Here is a 20,267-nt window from a genome sequence, read left to right as displayed (position 1 = left end):
CATGTAGACCAAGACACTTATTCTGTCTTTCTTCACCTTCACTTTATGTAGTCAGAGGAACCCTGTAACAATGCTCAACACTTGTCCCAGGGAGAAAAAGGAACACAGGAAATGCTCTGTATTGTTTTTTCGATGTATACCTATCTGTGTCTATATCTATTTCTAGATCTATTTCTAAAACTTTATTTTTCCTTGTCTGTGACTGTGACTATAACTTCAATTATACTTATATTTACACCTAATCTATACTGTCTTAGTTTGTTCAGGTTTTTATAACAAAATGCTTGTAAACAACACACATTTATTGCTTACAGTTCTTGAGTCCAAGATCAAGACACCAGTAGATTCAGTGTCTGGTGAGGCCCACTTCCTGGTTCATAGATGACACTTTCTCCCTGTGTCCTTATGTGGTGGAAGGGGCGAGGGAGCTCTCTGGAGTCCCTATTATAAAGATGTTCATTCAATTCATGGGGCGGCACTCTCTTGACCTCATCACCTCCTAAAGGCCACTGCACCTCCTAATACCATAACCTTAGGGGTTAGGACTGCAAGACAATTGTTTTTTGTGGGGGTTCACAAACCTTCAGGCTGTAGCATACACCTATACTCATGGGGCGGCACTCTCTTGACCTCATCACCTCCTAAAGGCCACTGCACCTCCTAATACCATAACCTTAGGGGTTAGGACTGCAAGACAATTGTTTTTTGTGGGGGTTCACAAACCTTCAGGCTGTAGCATACACCTATACCTACATTTAACAATATATTTGTAACTATATCTATATTTACATCTACATCTATACATGCACCGAAACCTAAGGCTATGTCTATGTCCACAGGTACAATTGTAACTATTAATACATCTCCATCTGCAAACCTATTTATAACTATATCTGCACCTTCACCTGAACATACATTGTGTACATCTAAGTCTATATCTCAGAATCCTCATCCATGTTCTAGATGAAATTGTCCTGAGGGAATTATAAACAATGCATATGTCATGTGTCATAAACTAAGGCTCCCCAAATCCATCTGCTCTTCTCTTCTCCCTCCCACTCCCTGACCTGCCACCATTTTCCAGGGTCCCATTTCATGCCACCAGTGGGAATTCAGGATCCTTTTTGCAGTCTACCCTAGAGAGAGCAGAGAATTCTCCCCTCTCTTCTCTCAGCCTCATAGTAGCCTCTCCAGAGCCATACCTTGGCCCACAGTGGCTAAAATTATCCATGTCAATATGCAAAGTTGCTCAACCTCTTGTTATTTTGAATTTCTCCATTTGAAGACAGCATTTATCCTTTCCCTTTACACATCTAAATGGCCCATTCAGATAGTTTGTTTCCATGATATGAAAACTCTATACTTCTTCAAAAATGAGGTTTGCCTCTCCTGATGGAATAAACAAAAATGCCAAACACTGTTTACTTCTAATAATCAAACTTCCAGGAATATTGGGGTCTTGCCTTAGAAAGAAATATGTAATATTTTTCCATTGCTCCAAGTAAAACATGTCATCAAAGTGTTCTGTAATTTAAATGCATTATCGGGATGCATCCTGGATGCAGTCAGGCAGGGCTTTCAGATGTGGAATCATGGGCTTGGCTCAGTGGCTCATGTCTGTAATCCCAGCACTTTGGGAGGCCAAGGTGGGTGGATCTCTTGACACCAGGAGTATGAGAGCAGCCTGAGCAATGTAGTGAAACCCTCATCTTTACAAAAATTAGCTAGGTGTGGTGGTGTATGCCTGTATTCCCAGCACTGTGGGAGGCTGAGGCTGGAGGATCGTGGAGCCCAGGAGTCCAAGGCTGCAGTGAGCTAGAATTTCACCACTGCACTCCAGCAGCAGAGCAAGACACCATCACTCTAAAAAAAATGAAATAATGGAGCCAGGATGAATTGGAAAAGACAAAGCACCTGCTGCAACCCTACCCACAGCTTCCTCTGGCTGTATCTGTGGAGCTGATGAGTTGAATCACTGGCCCTGCTGGGGTCAGTGGTCCATCCTCAACCCTTGCCCTCCCAGACCCTCCACCTACTCACTTTCCCTGACCTTGGCTGAACCTCCTGTCATTAATCTTTTGATTTCTTTTCTTGCCTGCTGCTCTGCGCTAGTCTCTCATCTCTGTGGACGTGACCTCAGTTTAGGCCCTGGTCCCAATTCTTTTTTTGTTTTTTTTGAGATGGAGTCTCGCTCTGTCACCCAGGCTGGAGTGCAGTGGCGTGATTTTGGCTCACTGCAAGCTCCGCCTGCCGGGTTCAGCCATTCTCCTGCCTCAGCCTGCGGAGTAGCAGGGACTACAGGCACCCGCCACAACGCCCGGCTAATTTTTTGTATTTTTTAGTAGAGATGGGGTTTCACCATGTTAGCCAGGATGGTCGTCTCCATCTCCTGACCTCGTGATCCGCCCACCTCAGCCTCCCAAAGTGCTGGGATTACAGGTGTGAGCCACTGCCACCGGCCTTGGCCCCAATTCTGACTGCTGCCAAAAGCAATGTCTCCATCCCATCTTTTCCTGATTTCATTTCCTGAATGAAGTCTTCCAACCAATTCCTCTTATTCACAATCAGATTTTGAACTCTCATGGGACCAGTTTTTGCTCCCTGTCCTCTTAACATTTAACACACAGCCTGTATAACAGGGATTGTCAGATGAAATTACACAGAATTGATCTGGTGCCCAAGTGAACTAACCAGTTTCCAACTCCCTGGGGCTCCCAGGCTAGGAACCTCCTTCACACACCCTGCAGCCAGCTGACAGGTCTGCAGGCTGTGTCCAAGACAGATCCTGCACACAGCCAGCCTCTGTGTTGTCAAGTATGAACTTTGCTGGAGCTGGAATTGTCTCCTTTCAGTATCTCTTAAGGTTCCTCTGCAATATCGTGATGCCATGATGCCCTGTCACACTTCCAATGTCTCACAATCCCCAGGTGTGAGGGATTCTCCCTGTTCTCCCTGCCTGGAACTGCCTACTTGTACTCTCCAACAGCACTTGAATACATTACATTGTGTTTTTGATCACTGGGCTTGCATTTTGCCTCTCTCATTAGACAAGCAGCACCAATATCTCCGGGGAGCCTCTTGGAAATGGAGATTCTCAGCCACACCTCAGACCTAATGTATTAGTCTGTTTTCACACTGCTGATGAAGACATACCCAAGACTAGGTAATTTATAAAGCAAAAGAGGTTTAGGTTTAGTGGACTCACCGTTCCACATGGCTGGGGAGGCCTCACAATCATGGCAGAGGTGAAAGGTCTTACATGGCAGCAGGCAAAGATAGAATGAGAACCAAGTGAAAGAGGGTTCCCCTTATAAAATCATTAGCTCTCATGAGACTTACTCACTACCGTGAGAACAGTATGAGGCAGATGGCCTCCTTGATTTAATTATATCCTACTGGGTTCCTCTCACAACACATGGGAATTATGGGAACTAAAAGATGAGATTTGGGTGGGGACACAGCCAAACCATATCACCGATTGAATCCCAAACTCTGGGAGTACAGCCTGATAGATAAACTGTGCCTTTAACAAGCTCTCTCTGTGATTCTGATGCTGAACTCAAATTTTCAAAGTGCTGACCTCAGCTACAAGCTCTTTAAGGACAAAGGCTTTAGTTTACTCACGACACAGCAATAACATATGGCAGGTGGTAGTTTTGTAAAAGGAACTATACTATAGAAACATTGTATTTTTTTTTCCTCTTTCATTTCGCTTTTCATTTTTGAGCAGTGTTTCCTGTAGCTCCCTCGGGGGATCCTCTGTCTGCATAGGGATAAAGGTGTGGGTGAAGGTTCATTCTCTTATAGAAGAAAGGTAACAAGTGGTATCATGGTAATGTTAAGTTTTAGGGGTTCACAACTAGAAAGTAACTTTGTGACCCAGACAATCAAAACTGCTAGTTTCTTATTTGCATATTTAGCATTTCAAGAGCTGTGTTTGGTGAACCAGATCATAGAACTTTATGCAAGGAAGAAATATCTAAAGAGGAGGAAAAGGAGGAGGAGGCTCGTAGTATTTTAGAAAGTGGCAAAATGAGGGAGATTGAGAAAAACCACTGTCTTGCATTCCTATTGCTGTTATAATGAATTCTCTCATTTGGTGGCTTAAAATAGCACAAATGTATTATCTTACAGTTCTGCAGCTCAGAAGTCTGGAATGGGTCTTATTGGGCTACAGTAAAGGTCTGTGTTCCTTTTGGACATTTAGGGGACAATCCATTCGCTTGCCTTTTCTCATTTCTAGGGGTTGCCTGCATGCCTTAGTTCTTGACTCTCTTGTTCCATTTTCAAAGTCAGTAGCATGGCGTCTTTCCATTTTTCTGTTTCTCCCTGGTCTGTGCTTTCATCTGCACATCTTCATCTCTCATTCTCACTCTTCTGCCTCCGTCTGCAAGGACCCTTGGGATGACATTGGGCTCACCTGCACAACCCAGGGTCATCTTCCCATTGTAAGAGCCTTCACTTAATTACAATTACATCTGCAAAGTCCCTTTGCTCTGTAAGGTAACATAATCATAGGTTTTGAGGATTAGGATATGCATATCTTCATTGGGGAACATTATTCAGCTTACCCTAGCATCCCTGCTGCATTCAGCTGTGAGATGTCTGGTGTAGAAGATGTGACCTTAGAGCAAAGGTGCCTGGGTCCTCAGTCATATGCACTCCTTGAGTTTCAGTAGCATGTCCTCAGATATGCTGCTGATTTTAGAGAGAAAGGACTATGCCTATCTGATAGTTTCCTGCTTTATTATGCATGGCATAACTGCACTATAATTGTCTCTGGATGTTTGTAACACAGTCCTCTCAATTGCTTCTTAATTTTTCAGTTTGAGAAGAAGGCACACCTAGAGCACAGTGTCACTCAAAACTATAATGATAATACAAAACTATGCAGCCATCATTAATCCACGTTCGTTCTTCACCAATGTTTCCTAATCAAAGCCCCAGCTATTGATAAAAGAAATTTCTTTCTCAGTTACAGGGAAGACCAGACTACTATGTTACCTTTTGTTATGGAGGTGTGATATTTGGTAAGGGATGTCATTCCAAATGTACCTGCCTGACGTGGTTGGACAGCTCAGCCCACTCTGCAGCTGTTGGATCTCCCACTGGTGCATGGAAACAGAAGAGTTAAACTGTGCTGCTGCAGAGTGGTAGGCTGATGACTTTTAACTTATCTCCTCTAACCCTGTGAACATTGAAAAGTGGGAGATTGGTAATGGCTCTAGAGGAAATTGCGTCTGAGTATCTTGGGAGCATCCTTCAAAAATGCTAATCTCAAAAATGTCTTTTCCAGCCCAGAGACAATAGATTATATAAACTCCCTTCCACCATGGTGCCAACAAAGCATTTTCAGAAGACATTATGTAGTTGAGTTCACAGGCCAAAATAGAACATTTTAAAATACGTTTTTCAGAATTATCAGACTTTCTTCTGTTCCTAAATTTGCTGTAATTAGCTGGAGGTGTTTGAGGGAGAGACCAATTTCTGGTTGATGTCATGTTGATGAAACTTGTGTAACTGGGGTAGAACTATGAGAGTCTGTAAGCAGCGTGAGCAACTAGGTCTTTCAAGGAGCATGTCAACCAGTAGCAAAAGTCATTTAGAGTCAGATGGAATACAGGCAAATCAGAGAATGCAACAGAACCAGTACAGGAGGCTAGGCCAAGCTGGTCATCCTTACATTTGCATAGCCTGCCAGATGCACCTTCACCCTTCTCCATTCTGTCTGTTTGCTCAGACAGTGACCCCAGTGGACTGTATCTGTGGGCCTTGGCTAGCTGACTTCCTGTTGGCTTCTAGGAGGAGATTGGCAAGAGGCAGAAGGCTGCCTTTGGGACACAGGTGCTGTTTGGCTCTGGTAACCACTTCTATCGATGGCCACTTCACCTCTGGACTTGGAACTGTTTACCACAGGTCCTAGCCCCAGGGAACTTCAACATCCCTCTCCACTATCTTTGCACATAGTCAGTGCATTAGACTCTCCTTGGCATTATTTTCTTCTGATGGATTTTTTTTTTACATTATTTTATGTTCTTCTCTTATCTGCTTTATAAAATCTGTAGGAACCATACTATAGTGTGGACTCTATTCTTTTCAACTTACTATTTTCTGAAACAAACCCTTCAGATGAAGGAACTTTCAGATGTGTTGGGGTTCAGTCAGGCTGGTGGGAACATTAGAGATAGTTATACAGATAGACAGAAATCTCCTTGGAAGGCCGAGAAGTTTGCATAACTTGGGTAATAGATCTGTTGAAGGCAGCTGGTCCCTTTACCTTTAGTTAAACAAATGAAAGTGGTAATAAAGGAAGGCAGAGTAATTTATCTAGCTAGCTTGTTTACTCACATAATCTTACTGCTAATCTTTGATGTACTGTAGGTGCTTAAGTGCTTTTTACTTCCGAAATCCACAATGTCAATTGCAATCTAATGGTGTTGACTCAAGTCTTTGTTAATTAATCTTACTGAATAAATGCAAGTCTCACTAGCTGACTCAGGCTGTTGCAACTGTTTATGGGACTCAGCAGGAGCCTGTAAATGGCTTGGATATACTCAACTGGACTGGCAAAACAGAATATCTGTGTGTCAGTGTACTTTATTCATTTGTTTCTGGGTCAGGGTCTGCAGACAGACCCCCGCAGCTGGTGCCCCCATGTGAGGGGTGCTGCTGCACAGATGAAAGATGACAGCTGTGTTGCTGAAGCAGAGTGATCCTCAGGTACTCCTAGTTAGTAGTCAGGTAAATGGATCCCAAGAATAATGGTCCTGGAGCAAGACATAATTCCTGAGTGAAAACCACCTAACTGCTACCCTCGACACAGGAGTGTGGGTGAAATGTCCCATTTCCTGTGGCAGAAAGAACTGTTTTCAAAACTTTTCCGACTTCCTTGCCTGTGCAAAATTGAGTAAGTATAAGAAGAGAGTTCTTTGTCTATAAAATGGAGATAAAAATTCATACCTCATAGGGCAGTTGTGAAGATCAAAGATTAGAGGTGCCGTAATAGTTCTTCTGCTTCTCTTTCTCACTCTCCTTTCTCCCCTACTTTCCTCTTCCTCTCCTCCTCCTTATCTCCTCTGCCTCTTCTCCTTCTTACTCTTCTTTTCCACCACCTTCTCCTCGTTCTCCTCCTCCTCTCCTAATACTCTCATAAAACACTTTGCTGATATGCTTTTCATTGGAGAAAAAATCATATAACCTTATTTTGAATCCTATTTTATATTCCAATCAAAACAATGCCTGTGGAATCAGTGTTATTGCTTGTATTATATACTATAGGATTGTTACCTTAGATTAATACATCTGATTGTTCCTTTGCTTTTTTCCCAGAAAAGTTAACCCTCTGATCTAATACAAGAACATCTACTTTGCCAGGATGGCACCATATTTAACATATTAAAGTGCCTGAAAATGTTTTACAGTATACCTTTTATAAATTGTTGAAGTCATTCCATTTCTGTATGACTCTTGTTAACAAGTTGGGTATGGCCCATATGTAGAAAGCTGAAACTGGATCCTTTCCTTACACTGTATACAAAAATTAACTCAAGATGGATTAAAGACTTAAATGTAAGACCTAAAACCATAAAAACCGTAGAAGAAAACCTAGGCAATACCATTCAAGACATAGGCATTGTCAAAGACTTCATGACTAAAACACCTAAAGCAATGGCAACAAAAGCCCAAATAGACAAATGGGTGCTAATTAAACTAAAGAGGTTTTGCACAGCAAAAGAAACTACCATCAGAGTGAACAGTCAACCTACAGAATGGGAGAAAATCTTTGCAATCTACCCATCTGACAAAGGGCTAATATCTAGAATCTACAAAGAACTTAAACAAATTTGCGAGAAACAACCCATCAAAAAGTGGGCAAAGGATATGAACAGACACTTCTCAAAAGAAGACATTTATGAAGCCAACAGACATATGAAAAAATGCTCATCATCACTGGTCATCAGAGAAATGCAAATCAAAACCACAATGAGATATCGTCTCATGTCAGTTAGAATGGTGGTCATTAAGAAGTCAGGAAACAACAGATGCTGGAGACGATGTGGAGAAATAGGAACACTTTTACACTGTTGGTGGGAATGTAAATTAGTTCAACCGTTGTGGAAGACAGTGTGGTGATTCCTCAAGGATCTAGAACAGGAAATACTATTTGACCCAGCAATCCCATTACTTGGTGTATGCCCAGAGGATTAAATCATGCTACTACAAAGACACATGCACCCATATGTTTATTGCAGTACTATTCACAATAGCAAAGACTGGGAACCAATCCAAATGTCCATCAATGATAGACCAGATTAAGAAAATGTGTCACATATATACCAGGGAATACTAAGCAGCCATAACAAAAGGATGAGTTCAAGTCCTCTGCAAGGACATGATGAAGCTGGAAACTATCATTCTAAGCAAACTATCACAAGGACAGAAAACTAAACACTCCCTATTCTCACTCATAGGTGCGAGTGGAACAATGAGAACACAAGGACACGAGGAGGGGAGTATCACACACTGGGGCCTGTCAGGGGAGGAATAGCATTAGGAAAAATACCTAATGTAAATGATGAGTTGATGGGTGCAGCAAACCAACATGGCACATGTATACATATGTAACAAGCCTGCATATTGTGCACGTGTACCCTAGAACTTAAGGTATAATAATAATAATAATAATAAACACTTTGGGCATGGCCAAATTGTTCTGCTTCTGGAGAGCATCCTGGAAAATACTTTTTATTCTGAGTGCTTCTAGCACCTCAAGCCTATAGTTTTGGTAGAATTTAAAAAGTCTAATAAGCTGAGTAACACTGTCTTGTGCTTGGCTGTTAAGCTTAAAAACTCAGAGTTCAGACTGTGTGTGAAGAGGTGTTCTCAAATGGGGGTAATCGGTTGTGATAATACAAGCACGCCAATCTCTGTGGTGTCCATAGTTAGCAGGCTGACAAACTCCTCCTGGTTTTAAAACCTCAATCAGATGCAAACTGGAGTCGTTGACCATCCTTCCTATTGAAAACACACTGAGCACATTTCTGACTTCGAGGTTTATGATGCAACTAAAACAGAAGGCAAGAAAAAGCAAAGTAGTTGAGGTGGTAGTCCTTACTCTACTCCAAGCTTCATCATCTTCAAGGGAGGACATTAGTTTTTAAGCTTCAAGGGAATGGTGTATTTTTGCAACATTTCAAAATACAGTATATGTCACATCGTTAATTTCATAAGTAAGCTATTTGCATTTCCCAAATTCTCAGTTTGTATCAGGTTGACACGTATACAAATGGGAAAAAGACAGAAAAACATGTTTTAATTTGTTGGTAAGTCTTCTTAGCATTACACTAGGTAGACTAATGGTAAGTCATGTACAGGAAATAAGTGTCTCTGTGCTGAATGGCAGCCAGTTGAGCAGAATGCTTGCATGTATTTCAGGTGCTGCCGTGTTAGGGATCTTTTGTGATTTAAAAAAGTTTCCATTTCTCTATGAATAGTTTCCTTAGGGTACTCATATTAATAATGAGCAACATCTAGTGCAGGAACTGGTGAAAAAAAATTACAGAGACAGCACATAGGTTAGTCACCATCTCACGTAATTTCCTAAAGAACGTAATGAATAATACTGAGAAACAACTCTCCCTTTGCTGAACTACCATCCTCTTTCTTTCCTTAATTAGCTCTAATGAACAACCTCATGGATATATGCTCAGTTAGAATATCTAGTCATAGTAGGGGTTGGCCACGGGAGGTGGGGGCAGTGGGGACAGTCTCCATTGATGCTATAAGGTCTAAATCTATCTTGTGGCTGAGGCATTTTCCATCCTGGAGTTTTCTTTTAAAGAAGAAATATCTGGTGGGGAACAGAGAGGGAAGATTGTCGTATGAACTCACATGTCTATGGTGTTCCTGGTCACCACAGACAGTAGTGATTCACAGTTAAGTGTGTCAGATAGGAGTGTATTAATCTTTGGAGGATGCCTCCATCTTTATATTGCTGGCAGACATGAGAAGCACAGCAGGAAACACAGGAAAATCTTGCAAGGCATGGTGCGCAGGGAAATGGGGAGCAGAAAGCACAGGAGAGGGGTTGCCAACACAAACTTTGTTCACTTCATCATTTTGATCTAGGCCAGTATAACCCAGCCTTGTTTAGCATGAGTCATATCCAGTTGTGGTATTATTTTGGTGCACATAACACACCAAAACCGTGTAATAAGTACCTAACTTACATGCAGCCTTGCAAATGCAAGCTAATATCCTGTTTTTGAGTTACCAAGTTAATGAGCAACAACCTATTTTTTATAGCTCTTCTGTCTGACCTCTGCACTCTGACCCATCACCCCTTATTCTGCTGCTCAGACATAGCAACACATTCCCACCACAGGACCTTTACACTTGCTGCTCCTGTTGCATGGGGTGCTGGCCCTCCTGGGTTTTATGCCTGCACTCAAGTCACCAATCTGGTTTTTGCTCACACTATGCTTCAGAAAAGGCAGCGTGATCAGCACTTGAGGTACAGAACCCATCCCCTTCCCAGGAGCATGCATTGTTTATTTTTAAACATTTTACTGAAATACTCTGGGTCTCCTCACTAAAAATACTATTGATACCATAGTCATTGAAATGCCTCCTTTCTTGCAAAGTGAAAATACTGTTGAAAGTATCTCTTAGTTCATTTCAACTAAGCATGATAAAAGAGTCAACATAGAGAAGAAACCAGACACTTTCTAAGCAGTATTTTACTTATTATTTATTTTTATTTTTTTGAGACAGAGTTTCGCTGTTGTTGTCCAGGCTGGAGTGCAATGGTGCGATCTCGGCTCACCACAACCTCTGCCTCCTGGGTTCAAGCAATTCTCCTACCTTAGCCTCCCAAGTAGCTAAGATTACAGGCATGTGCCACTGTGTCCGGAATTGGTGGGTTATTGGTCTCACTGACTTCAAGAATGAAGCTGCGAACCCTCACAATGAGTGTTACAATTCTTAAAGATGGTATGTCTGGAGATTGTTCCTTCAGACATTCAGATGTGTCTGGAGCTTCTTCCTTTTGGTGGGTTCGTGGTCTCGCTGTCAGGAGATAAGCTGCAGACCTTTGTGGTGAGTGTTACAGCTCTTAAAGGCAGCACGTCTAGAGTTCCTTCTTCCCGGTGGGTTCGTGGTCTTGCTGGCATCAGGAGTGGAGCTGCAGACAGCTTCAGGAGTGGAGCAGCAGGCCTTTGCCCTATTACAGCTCATCATGGCAGCGTGGACTCAAAGAGCAACAGCAGCATTTATTGCAAAGAGCAAAAAAAAAAAACACGCCTCCAAAGGCAGAAGGGCACCCCAACAGGTTGTTGTGGGTTGGTGCTGCAGCCTGCTTTTATTCCCTTATCTGGCCCCACCCACATTCTGCTGATTAGTCCATTTTACAGAGAGCTAATTGGTCCACTTTACAGAGAATTGATTGGTTTTGACAGAGTGCTGATTGGTGCATTTACAATCCTTGAACTAGACACAGATTCACAGAGTGCTAGTTAGCTAGATACAGAGTACCAATTGGTGTATTTACAAACCCTGAGCTAGACAGAGTGCTGATTGGTGCATTTACAATCCTTGAGCTAGACACAGAGTCACAGAGTGCTACTCCTCCAAGTCTCCACTAGGTTAGCTAGATACAGAGTGCTGATTGGTGCACATAAGCTCCTCTGGCTAGATATAAAAGTTCTCCAAGTCCCCATCCGGTTCAGGAGCCCAGCTGGCTTCACCCAGTGGATCCTGCACAGGGGCTGCAGGCCTAACTGCCTGCCGGTTCCAAGTTGCGCCTGCACTCCTCACCCTTCCCTATGGGTGCCACAGGGCACCATGGAGCAGGGGGCGCCGCCTCTTGGGGAGGCTCAGGCCCTTGGGGAACCCCAGGCCCCACGGGAGCCCACCGCAGGGGGAGGAGCTCAGACATGGTGGGCTGCAGGTCCCAAGCCCTGCCCCACAGGGAGGCAGCTACAGCCCGGCCAGACTTTCAGTGGGGCGCCTTCGGGCCGGCACTGCTGGGGTAAGTGGCACAACCTCCGCAGCTGCCTGCCCAGGTCTAAGCCCCTCACTGCCCTGGGCCACTGTTGCCAGCCGGCCACTCCATGTGAGGGGCCCGCCGAGCCCGGACCCGCGGGAACTCACATAGGCCCAGGAGAGCAGCGCGCAGCCACGTTCCTGCTGGTGTCTCTCCTTCCACACCTCAGGACAAGCAGAGGGAGGGGAGCTGCGGCCTCAGCCAGCCCAGAGAGGGGCTCCCACGGTGTGGTGGCGGGCTGAAGGGCTCCTCAAGCGCCCCCAGAGTGGAAGCTAAGGCCGGAGGCCGAGGAGGCGCTGAGAGTGAGGGCTGCTAGCACTCTGTCACCTCTCACCACCATGCCCGGCTAATTTTGTATTTTTTTTTTTTTTCAATAGAGACAGGTTTCTCCATGTTGGTCAGGCTGATCGCAAACTCCTGACCTCAGGTGATCTACCCGCCTCAGTCTCCCAAAGTGCTGGGATTACAGGCATGAGCCACTGCACCCGGCCTAAGCAGAATTTTAAAAGACAATATAACGACCAGGCTTCAGTGGAAAATAAATCTGTTTTTATCTCCAGTGACATATCTTAAATGTTTGTCCTCCAAACCTCATGTTGAAATTTGATTCCAGTGTTATTGTTATGGCCTGTTGGGAGGAGTTTGGGTCATGGAGTAGATCTGTCCTGAATAGGTTAGTGCCCTCAGGGGTTTGGGGGTGGGTGAGTTCTCACTCTAATAGTTCCCATGAGAGCTGATTCTTAGAAAAAGTCTGACACTTCCCACCTCTCTCTCTTGCTTCCTCTCTTGCTGTGTGATCTCTGCACATGAGTAGAAGCATCCTGAGGCCCTCACCAGATGCCCAAGGATCCAGCCTGCAAAATCATGAGCCAAGTAAACCTCTTTTCTTTAGAAATTACCCAGCCCCGGGTATTATTTTATAGCAACACAAAAGAAACTAAGGTGTCCAGCTACTTTGACTACTAATGTAGCAGGATGAGCCTCGGACAAAACCCCTCAGACACCGAGATAGTGAAGGGAGCGGCTTTAATCAGCTGGGAGCATTGGCAGGCAGGCGTCTTAAAATCCGAGCTAGTCAGGTGCTCAGCTTCTGTCCCTTTTAAGGGCTCACAACTCTAAGGGGGTCTGCATAAGAGGGTCGTGATCGATTGAGCAAGCCAGGGGGTACGTGACGGGGGCTGCAAGCACTCACGGTCAGAGTGAAACAGAACAGAATGGGAGGTTTTACAATGTCCTTCCATACAATGTCTGGAATCTATAGATAACATCAGTTACTAGGTCAGAGGTCGAATTTTAACTACCAGGCTTCGGTCAGGCTTAGGTCAGGCAGGCCCAGGCCTGGTTTCAAGTCTGATTCCTAGGCGCTGGGCTACCTGCCTTTAGTTTCATTTATCTTTCCTTTTCTGAGTATAAAACAATATGAGAAGGTCTCTCTCTTCTCTCACGAACAGTTTGTAAAAACAAACAAGGTGGCCTGGCAATAAAAATAAAATCAAGACTGTGTTTCTCTGAAAGTTTGCTAAAATGACTAAAGATTTAATGGGCTGTAGAGTAAATGATGCTTTCTGCTAAAGAAAAGAATTTCTAGAATCTTACAAACATCACTATTAACAATTTTACTCTCACAAACATTTGCAGTTAGAGTCTTGGTGCACAAACACCAAAGTTCCTTTTTTGGGGTAGGATACCTGGTAGAGGGTGAGGTGGGGCTGGAGTGGAATGTCTGGAATAGCTACACTGCATGCACAAATTCAATTTGCTGGATAATATCAAATCGATTTCCAAATCATTTTCATCCCTACCAACAGAGTATGGGAGTTTCCATGGCTTTACATCCTCACCCATGTATGATGCTGATAGACTTTTTAACTTTTTATAATCTGTTGGATATAAAATGATGTTGCTTTGTGAGTTTAAACTGCATTTTGTTTTTCTGATTACTAATCAAACTCTACACTTTTTCTTTGGTTTATAGGCCATTCAAGTTTTCATTTTGTGAACTACCTTGCCATGCATTCCACTAATTAGGATTTTGCTTATTGATGTCTGTATATGTGTATATGCAAAATTTATGTGTATTTATTATTCTAATCACACTTTGAGCCCTGGCCACACTGCTCCTGTGAAGAAAAGAAGAAAAAGGAAAAGGAAAATAAGAAGTAAACATCTATATAAGTTTTTAAGCAGTATGTCATGCATGACTTAATGAAAAATGTCAAGATTTTTATTGCGATTACATAGAATCTATAGACCGATCTGGTGAGAATTAACAGATCTATGATACTGAGTTTTCTAATGAAGGACATGTTACTTCATTTTAAAATTTTCTTCAGTGTGTCTATTATTTTCTAGATAAGGAATATATAGGGTTTGTTCATAAATCTGTTAATGGAGTAAATTAGATTAGCTGACATTCTGACTGAAGCAGTCTTGATGTTACCTTTCATTATATATTGCTGATAAGTCTTAAAATGTTGTATTTAGGATTTCTGTTTGTGAGTGATTTTGGATAACACTTTTTAAAGCAGCTTTCTTGATGTATAACCAAAATACCAAATTATACATGCATTTAAAGTGTACAAGGTGGCTGGGTACAGTGGCTTGCACCTTTAATGCTACTGCTTTGGGAGCCAACGTGGTAGGATTCCTTGAGGCCAGGAGTTCAAAGGTACAGTGAGCTATGATCCTAGTACTCCAACCTGGGAAACAAAGCAAGACCCTGTCCCTAAAAAGGAATAATATTAAATAATAAATTTTAAAACTAAGTGTATAAATGCAACAGTTCTTACAGTATTCACAGCTTTTCAAGCCTTAGTGTGACCAATTTTAGAGCATTTTCATCATCCCTTAAAGAAACCTTATATCCATTAGCAGTTACTCTATCTCTTCTCAAGGCCTGGCAACCAGTATTTTCCTTTTGATTTCTATGAATTTTTCTATTCTGGATATTTCATATAAATAGACTCATAGAGGCTATTTTTAAAATTCTTTCCATATTTTTGTTTGCTTTAGGTACAAAGGTTATCTTAGCCTTATTTAGTTTTTTTGTGGGTTATCCTTATTTTTTACTAAAAGGTATTCTGTAAAATTGAAATATCTGTTCTTTAGATAGGTAAAGTTATCTATATGATTATTGTGCTTACTGTTTCTCTGTGGGAAGATTTTTAACCACAAAGGGTTATGGGATAATACTTATTCAAGTTAAGAATATCCATTTCATCTACTTCATTAATAGACTTATGGAAGAAACCCTATATATATCCATCAGTCAATGGAGAAAAATTAATAATGTTAATCTGTGATCTTAAAAAAGTCCTTTAAGAAACTAGGAATAGAATAGAGTATCCTTAAGCTGACAAATATTTTTTAAAATGCTAAAGCAAAAGTCATGCTTGAAGAAGTTTTCTTCAAATTATGAGGAGAAAAAAAAGAAGCCTGCTACCATATCTACCATACTATGATATCCATCATAATCAGCAGAAAAATAAAGAGAGAAAAGTCTAAAAGAAACAACTGTCACTCAAAGACAGGGATATGTTCTAAGAAATGCATTGCTAGATGGTGATTTGATCACTGTGGGAACATCTAAGGGTGACTTACAGAAACCTAGACAGTATAACCTATGTTAGATGATAGAGCCTATTGCTATTAGGCTACAAACCTGGACAGCATATGACTATACTGAATATTGCTGACAACTGTAACACAATGGTAAGTGTGCATGTAAACATGTCTAAAACATAGATAAGTTATAGCAAATATACAATTTTTAAATCTCATGAAACAATCATTTTCTATGTGGCCCATTGTTGACTGAAATGTCATTATGTACTGCATGACTATATTTGCAAATGACAAATTACATATACAGGAAAAATATTTGCAAATGATAAATTATCTATACAGGAAAATGATATGCAAGAATTTTCCACCCAAACTTTTGTAAGACAAGTAGAGAATTAGAAACACAGGACACTCTTAATTAAAATGTTGGCCTAAACTTTTTAAGGCATTGCCAATAATGTGTCTTCAAATCTGAAAGTGTATAAAAAAGAACTTAAGGTTTAAGAATTTTGGGAGACTATTTCCTGCTTTCCCTCACTCCACTAAAGCTAGGTCAGACAAACACACTTATCACCCTCTTCCACGTGTTTTCCTCCCTGAGGTTCCTATCCTTAGAGGCTCAGGTTTTAGACAGAAGTCTCAAAACTGATTTTCCTCCCAGCTTGGTCGCAACTTTGCCATTATATTCTAGGTGCTGAGAACACTGGCTTAAGGCCAGCAGGACATAGCATCTGTTCTCAGTGACCCCAGCTCCAGCCTGACTTATACCTCCCTGGTGATGCTCTCTTGTTCCTGGCCTGCAGTGGTCCCCTTACTTTATTCTCAGTGCAGTATTTATTGTAAGGATATTAAAAATATATTTATCTAGAATACATAGGTGATTTTTTACCAAAAGTGCTCTCTGGAAATAGTAGTACCTTTTTAGGTTTATGTTATACAAATTTGCTTTCTTTATTTGACAAGTGAAAATGTCTTTTTTTTTTTTTTTTTGACAGAGTCTCAGTCTGTCACTCACTCAAGCTTGAATGACAGGCTGATAGGCAGAGTCACATAGCCTTCTTGCCTTTCCCTGAGGAGTTGACTTCAGTTGTCCTGCACATTCCTTCTCTATGGTATAGAAGCCATAGGTCTCAGTAGTAATGGCCTGGGATCCACCATTTTATCTTGCAGCTGCCTAAAACATGACTTCTGTTCAAAAGACCCTATTAACTGTTTGTTTCAGATAAACTAGATATGTTAGCATCTTTCTTCCATCTCTTAACTCCACCAGATTTGAGGGTAGGTTTTCATGTTCTGCTCACTGCGGCACAAGGACAAAGACATTCAGTCTGCTGCAACCAATAATGATGTCTGGATAGTTATATCACATTAGCCATATGTATACCTTGGCAACATGATATCCATAAAAGCCTGGCTGACTCTAGTTTTAGTGAATAAGGCTCACCTGGGTCAGTGGTCATACTAGAGACTCTTAAGATGGCCCTAGAAATCCCACTCCTGGTGCTCACACTCTGTGGAATTCTTTCCCCAGGAGTGTGGGTGGTACCTGTGACTTGTTTCTAATGAATAGAATAGGGCAAAGTTGTGATAGAGACAGGAGACAGCCAAATGTAGTCTAGGTCATTGTGTACAGGGGGCTTGCATAAACTATGCCCACAATGAAAAATTCTGTTCCTAAACACATGCACAGTAAGGGAAATAAATCAATATGGAATGGCTCAGACTAAGGGCCTGTGCACTGGGAGAATGGGGTGGACATACTGGAAGTTCACTTTTTATGGGGTAGGGAGGAGCCTGGCCTCTTCAACTCCTGTGTGGTGACCTAATATTCAATCTGTCAGGTGGAAGCCTGCTGGCAGAACCCATGTTTGTTTGTCTGTTTGTTTCTGAGAGCTTTCTTTTAATAAATTCCACTCTGCTCACCTTTCAATGTGTCCAGGTGCCTAATTTTTTTTTTGTTGTGTGATGAGAACCTGGATTTTAGCTGAACTAAAAACTGCCTGCATCATTTGATGGGTGTCATTGCTATGGCATAAGTACACTGAATTGTGACCTCCACTTTGGGAAGAGATTCTCTCACCTACTGCCTTTGATGTAGTGAGTAGCCATGTAGGGAGTTAGTGGGACAAGGAACTACAGGCAGCCTATAGGAGTAGAGAGTGGTTTCTGGCCAACAGCTGATAAGAATTGGAACCCCTGAGTCCTATACCCATAAGGAACTGAATTCCGTCAATCACCATGTGATCTTAAAAGCAGATCCTTCCCCACTCAAACCTCAGATGAAGTTCAAACCACAGGGAACCACAGAGGTAGCTCTGGTTGACTCCTTAATTTCTGCCTCCTGAAAAATCCTGAAAAGAGGACCCAGGTAACTGTGCCAGACTTATGACCTACAGAAACTGTGAGGTATGCAGTGTGTTGTTTTAAGCTGCTAAATTTGTGGTTATATAGATATATAGGAAAGGAATGGATTACAAAGAGTGTTGAAACAAAATTTTTTACTGAAAGTGAGGATAGTTTGGGGATACTACCAAGACCACCTCGGTCATGGAGACTCCAACCCAGCGGCCCTAGAGGAATTGAAGACACAGACACAGAACTAAAGTGCAAAGTGGGATGAGGGGCTAACAGGCTTCAGAGCTGAGAGCCATGAACAGAGTTTGACCCGTATATTTATTGACAGTAAGCCAGTGGTAAGCATTGTTTTTATAGGCTATGGATTAGCTAAAAGCATTTCTTATGGGAAAGAAAGCATTCTTACCTGAGGAGTAGAGAAACAGGCTCTTGCTGATTATCTGCAGCAAAAGCATGTTGTTAAGGCACAGGCTGCTCCTGCTATTGTTTGTGGTTTGAGCAGTTTTCTGCTCCAGGTGGGCCAGGTGTTCCTTGCCCTGCTCCAGTAAACCAACAGCTTCTAACAGTGTGCATCATAGCCATAATGAGCATGTCACATTGCTGCAGAAATCCTGTTTATGGCCAGTTTCTTTAACGCCTGTTTATGACAGGCTTATGGTTTACTCCCAGCAGCAAACAATGTTTGCATAATTGAACATAGATTGCAGTACTTTTGGTTGACACCTAACACTAGCAGTTCTACATGAGGTAAAGCTCCTGACCATGGTAACAGCACAGAAACTCCCACCACAGAAATGTTTATTAGCAGTCCATAGAATCATGGGTCATCCTATTATGGACACAGTCATCCTATTATGAGGTCATTAGAGTGCATGGTAATGCAATGACTGGTGTATGTAACTGATGAGGGATATTTAGCCACAGAAACACAAAGGGAGAATACCATGAGACAGTGGAGGTAGAGTGTGAAGTGAAGCAGCTTCAAGCTAAGGGATGGCAAGGATTGAGGATCACTTCCAGGAACCAGAATAGTCTTCCCTATGGAGCCTTCAGAGGGAATGTGGTCCCATCACCTTAATTTTGGACTCCTAGCCTCCAGAACTGCAAGACAATACATTTCTGTTGTTTGAAGCCAGCCAGTGTATGGTGTTTTGTTATGGTACCCCTACGAACCTTATCCACATGGTCAAGTCACATTGACTTGGCCCAGGGTAAAGGACTAACTGAGGACATCTTCTATAAAAAAGCAAAACACTTGGAACACAGGGAATGCAGTTGTGTGCTGTTTTCATTCCAAGGCAACAGAAATTCTAGAGTCTGTTGGGGCATTGCTTACGTTCAGTTGGGAGCATTTGCGAAGCACTGGCTGCTGTCACGGAACACAGTTGGAAGCATATCTTCCACACAGCCTCTATTTTGAACTTGATAATTGTGTAAGCCAAGGGCAGCATAGCTTCTCAGAGAGAGGCACAGGCTAAGTGCTATCAGCAAACTGAACACACTTCCCAAAAGCAGAAAATGAATGATAAAGATTTACTATATATCTTAATTTGTGTTTGAAACACACACACATGCATGTGCATGTGTGCACACACACACACATCCCTCAAAAGTAAATGAAGCTCTTTCTGTATTTTTGACGCCTTTGTGATTCTGAAAAGATTGCTTTAACTCCACAACAATGAATACTTGACTCACCAGAGCCAGCTTGATTCTGCAACTGTCAGCTTCTGTGAGCACTCATCTCTGCTCTCTTGAGAATGCCAATGGCTCTTCTCACAGTGAGTGGTGCCTCTACATCACAGTTCACACCAGATACCTGGCAGCATCTGTGGTGAACATCTTTCTCATTACTTGCATTCCTTCTCCATGCCCAACCAACATTACCTTCTGAGTATTTCTCATACACTCATGTCTTTCATCTGTGCTCTGATCTCTCTAGGACAACATGCAGTTCCTTCCTGCCTGGACAATGGGCAGAAACTATGAAAACGTTTGGTCCTCAAGCCCCCGTACCCACAGAGCTAGAAAGATCAATTTCAAAATCCCAAAAGTCATGTTCCAGGTGAGTCATATTCTTCCTCCACTTCCCCAATCTCTCCTTGATATTCTTACCATTGATTCCTATTGCTCTGGGATACAGACCAGCTCCCTGGCATTAACTCTAAGGTCCAGCTCTAAGCACCTCTGCTGTCTGGCCTTACAAGACTCTCCCCCTTCCTTTCCATCAGACAGATTCCCTCACACTAATGTAGATTTGCTACTATTCTGTGTGGGGACTCTATGTTCCTTGTTTAGATACCAC

The 20,267-nt window shown here is 42.3% G+C and overlaps 1 long non-coding RNA gene across 1 annotated transcript in view; it reads right to left on the bottom strand.

Moving 5' to 3' along the window:
• The window catches only part of LOC141409507 (uncharacterized), a 281,827-nt gene that overhangs the window by 40,084 nt on the left and 221,476 nt on the right, over positions 1–20,267 (bottom strand). The gene's annotated exons all lie outside the window — the stretch shown is intronic.

This window comes from Macaca fascicularis, chromosome Y (genome assembly GCF_037993035.2).
Source record: "Macaca fascicularis isolate 582-1 chromosome Y, T2T-MFA8v1.1".
Taxonomy (NCBI): domain Eukaryota; kingdom Metazoa; phylum Chordata; class Mammalia; order Primates; family Cercopithecidae; genus Macaca; species Macaca fascicularis.
The sequence above is the reverse complement of the archived record's forward strand: the minus strand, read 5'-3'. Positions and strand labels throughout refer to the sequence as shown.